This window comes from Arvicanthis niloticus, chromosome 21 (genome assembly GCF_011762505.2).
Source record: "Arvicanthis niloticus isolate mArvNil1 chromosome 21, mArvNil1.pat.X, whole genome shotgun sequence".
Lineage (NCBI taxonomy): Eukaryota > Metazoa > Chordata > Mammalia > Rodentia > Muridae > Arvicanthis > Arvicanthis niloticus.
In genome coordinates this window covers 3,191,798-3,197,044 of record NC_047678.1, presented here as the reverse complement: position 1 = coordinate 3,197,044, position 5,247 = coordinate 3,191,798, and positions in this window count along the sequence as shown.

The following is a 5,247-nucleotide window of genomic DNA, read 5'->3' as shown; positions in this document are numbered from 1 at the left end:
TGTGCATATGTTGGAGTTTTAGGAGCTGGCAACTATTCTATACACACTCAGGCCATGAGTAAGTCCATGGCTCTCACTGAATCATGCACATTACTGTGGCATGTCCTTCATAGTTCCAGTCTCTTTACAACCTCTAATATTATCCACAACTCCAAGTGCACTATTTCCTAGGTCCTTGGGTCGGGGGTGGGGTGGGGGTGGGGGGTAGAACTTTTCAATGTCTGCTGCCTAGACATTACTCTCAGCAGGAGGATATGAGACAGATGGAAAACAACCGCCACCAAAAATCCAACATGTCACTCCCCCCAAACATTCTTTAGACATGAGTCTAAACTGTTAAGCCCTGTTTGTGAGTTCATCTTGTTAGGCACCTGGTTTGTCTGTAGGGTTTCTCACAACTGTGAGTTCACCTCAGTATAGTCAATAAGAAAAGGAAAAAGTTAAGAATGTCAAGATTTCTCTCCATTTTTTTTCTATTTGTATGATGCATGGCTATAATATAAATACTTTCTCCTTGGGTGAACAAAAGAAAAACTACAGAGAAGTCATGTGTACATACATACATACATACATACATACATACATACATATTCTCTTTTTTCACTGACATGAAAAAAAAGCCATGATTATTGACAAAATTTCCTGCAGTAGCTTAGACCAAGTATTTAACAAATGAACCCATAGAAACTACTTCCCATTTGTACCACCATAGACATATAACAAACATACCTAAAGAGATCAAATGAATTAATTATTTGGATCTAACAATGGATAACAACAAGGATGGATGTTAAAATGTAGTAAAATATCTTAAAAGTATAGTTGTGAATAATGGAGAGTTCTCTTTTGCAAATTTGTACTGGATTTTACTGATTTGAAAAGAGCTTCCTAAAAAAATTTGAAAACATTTTTAAGTATATTCTTTCTAACACAACACCTCTATCCATTCATTTCCCAGTACTGTTCTGAAAGCACTTGGTACCTTCATAACTGCATTTTCTTTGGTAATAAATAAAAACAGTTTTTAACATTATAGCATTTCGTTCCAAGAGAATATGTTTCTAGAATAATTCTTGATGTTTCTTTGTATCCATTATCAGAATCCCAGAATTCACTTTTTTTACAAAAACAAATTAATAGGATATAGCCATAAAATAATGTAAACACAATTTGGAGAATTGTGAATGTATTAAGTCTTTTTGAAATGGTCATTGTATTAACTTTCATAAAATTGCATCAAAACAATCAAAATAGAGGCCCAAGCAAGACTGTATATACTTGATTGTAGGTAAACATGAGACTCCCTGAAGTAGAAAAAGTCTACAACATCAGACTTCTTGAATAAATGTGTTCATTTTCTCAGGTTAATTTTTGAGTCAAGAAGTTAGAAGAAGTAGATTTGTCTTCGTGGTTATTCTACTAAACATATTTGCCTCAATATCAACTGTGTAACATCTGGAAAACTCCCTGTTCTTCCTGGTCATATGTGCTTTTTCTTCTACCCTGTATTTCGCAAAGTCAGGGAATTTTCTTGCCAGACTTCACTCTAAAATATACAGTGGTTTCTGTTATAATAAAATCTAAAAACACTTTTTCTAGAAATAGCAACTGACTATTTATAAAATTGTAATGCATATCTACACAAAAAGTCTTCATAGGCAGGCAGATTCATCATTCTAAAAGATAAAATAATTGATTACCCCGCTTCCTATGGTATCAAGTATAAAGACATCACAATTTTCTATGATTTATATACATTTTAGCCCTATTTATCTTGAGTTGTTCTTTTCCCATCACAAGCAATACCTCACAAAGGAGGCTGAGTCTGCAGGTAAAATTCTTCTTATGAAGCTTGTCAGTGAACAGAAAGTTAATCCTTTAGCTGATGTTATAGAATGTTGCATTTCCAGTCTCTTAAAACCTTCAGTTATAACCCTCATCACTCAGTCATCTTCATATTCAAAGTACACAGCACACAGCATGTATCCAAAAATAACTGATACATACACACAAGACTGAAGAGAAGTTGGTATAAAGAATGTGGGAATGCAACAAACAGAAAGAACGGTGTGGAGGCAGATAGTAGTAGGTTACTACATTGGAAGATCACAGTAATATTCATATCTTCCCACTGACTAAGGAAACACTCCTTTTCAGACCTCAAGGGGGACACTAAAATTCAACTCAAGACAAAACAGGAAGGAAACTTGAGGAGAGGAGTTTCAGTGGGAGAGGGTTGAGTGAAGGGAATAGGGAGTGAAAATCTCTCTCTCTCTCTCTCTCTCTCTCTCTCTCTCTCTCTCTCTCTCTCTCTCATGTATATTGAGTGTGTGTGTGTGTGTGTGTGTGTGTGTGTGTGTGTGTGTGTGACTGTCCAACAACAAACAGAATTTAAATTTAAAAAATTTTGTATGAGAATGCTGCGTAGAGGGATGGAAAGATGCCTCAGCCATTAAAGGTTAGGATCACAACCAAAAATATAAGAGAATGCTGCGTAGACTTAGTGAGACCTGTTAGTGTGAATGAATTAGGTTAGAGAAATGAAACCAAAAAAGAAACTCAGATACAAACTGACTGGTTTTGTTTCACTAAAATAAATAGAATTTGGGATAGATAAAATATTTCACATTGTGGGTAACATGAAGTTTTATAGGTAGAGAAAAGGTATTGAGATAAGGAAGAAATACTATTGATGTTCACATGTATAAATCCATTGTTCAACTAAAGCAGCAATTTTACTTGTATAGAAGAAGTGTAGGAAAACAAATGATTCCCAGAGCACAGAATGGTTAATAAAACATGTGTAAGGAATTACAGCTAAGTAACTTGAGATTTGTTGATAAAATCAGAGTAAAGAAATTGGAGAAGATTTACCAATTTCAAAACACAGTGGCAAGTAATGGAAAGGAAGGGAGGGAATGGGTTATATGGGGTGAAATTTCTCAGAGTCAGAGCTTAACATCTCAGCCATAGATATGCAAACGAACACTTAAATCAAAGAGAACATATCCATTTGTTTACTTCCAAATAAAAAGATCAAAAAGAAACTCAAGCTTAAGGAGATAGTAATACATAGAATATCAACTATGAAAATTTTACTAAGCAACTATATTAGTGAAGAATAAATGGAGACCATGAATTAGGATTTTTACAGATCTTTGAAGGTGTCTATTATAGGAATTTTCAGTCCAAAGACCCACAATGTGCTGTGAACACTGGAGAGTCAGGAAAGCTAATGATGAGATTACTATCCAGTAGAAGCCAGAGTACAGGGAAAGCAGAGGGTATATCTCCCTGCTGAAACCAAAGGTCTGAGAAGGGAGTCGTTGGAGTACTCAACCTAGGGTTTAGAAGCTTATGAGTCTGAGGCTGTGGGCAGTCTCTACACAGGAAACTTTGAAGATACCAAGTAAATGAGAGAACAAGAATTTGACTTTCCATGTATCCATTCAATTCCAGACAATTTATAGAGTTTAAATTTCTTTCCATGTGTTAGGGAAGGTGGTCCCTTCTTCATTCAGGCTAGTTACTCAAAGGCTAACATCTGTCAGTAGTGCTCTCATCTACATATTCACAAATATCCAAACACATATGCAAGTCAGGTTACTCATAAATTTAGCCATTACATCCTATTTTTGAAAAAAACAAACAAACAAACAAACATGGTATTAAAGTATGTTACAGAGGATAACTTGGCACTTGAAAGTGCAATAGACTTTAACATATTCTAGAATTGGATTGTAGTATCACTTACTTGAACAAATACAATAGTATTCTTCAACAAAACATATTAGCTAATTTCATATTTTTGTGTTGGAATTGAGGATTGAACCTTGGACCTGGAGAATTCTAAGCACACTCTTCATCATTCTGCTATATTCCCCAAACTCTCTCTCTCATTGTGTTTATGTTTGTGAAGGTTATTTGACAGGGTTCTGTGCAACATTTACATTTAAAATGCTTTTAAAATGTTTATAATGGGATAATATATTTTTATATAAGGATAGTTAAATTCTTTTATTTCTCTCCTGTTTAATTTCTTAGGATCTGTAGAATTTATCATGAGAATTCTGCAATTTTTGGCTAATATTCTCTTATAAGTGAGTACATACCATGCATGTCCTTTTGGGTCTGGTGTACCTCATTCTGGATATTTTCTAGTTACATCAATTTGTCTGCAAGACTCATGATGCCCTTGTTCTTAATATCTGAATATTATTCTATTGTGTAAATGAACCACATTTTCTGTATTCATTCCTGAGTTGCTTTTAGTTTCTGGATATGAGAAATAAGGCTTCTATGAAAATAGTGGATCATTTGTCCTTGTAATATGGAGAAGTATCTTTTGGGTATATGTCCAGGAATGGTATATCTGGGTCTTTAGGTAGAAGTATTTCTAATTTCCTGAGGACTGATTTCCAGAGTGATTATACAAGTTTGAAACCCTGCCAGCAATGGAATGGCGTTTCCTTTTGTCTATATCTTCACCAACATGTGCTCTTGCTTGAGTTTTTGATCTTGGCCATTATGATTGGTGTAAGGTAAAATCTCAGGGTTGTTTTGTTTGCATTTCCTTGATGACTAAGGATGTTAAACATTAAAGTGCTTCCAGGTCATTTGAGATTCCTTTCTTTAGAATTCTCTGTTTAGTTCTATTCCCTACAAGTGAAGTAAGGTGGGAACTGGCTTTAAAGAGAAAGATATATTAAAGGTATATTTAAAACAAATAATAAAAACGTGTGGTGTTTGTATATCTAGTGAGAATATGTTGGCAAAGTCATGGGTATGTGACTTAAAGTATAGAATCATAAAATACTAATCTTCATAGAACATCTTGATCTTAACACATTAGTCAGCTTAGCTGATTAAAGATTTAAACTCATTGGGATTACATTGACATAAGAAGACTTCCTCCTTGATTGCTGTATTGAGATATTCAATTTTCATGGTACCCAAATTGGAATTCAAATGCTGCACAGAGTAAAATATCAAATTGCTTAAAGTTGTGAGGTTGATTATGAAAACTTTATATAGAGAACATTTAGATTTCCCAGAGAAACTGAAAATAATTTAAAAGGAAGCAAAATGCATTATTTTAGTAAATAATGTGAAAATTTAGTGATGTTGACTGCTAATAATTTTTAACCAGACCTTAAAATAAAAATTTTAATCCAAGGACAACCTGCTTGGTATTGAAGTGCTTACCTAAGATTCAAAGGAAGCATCCTCCTTTTCATAAAAGATGAT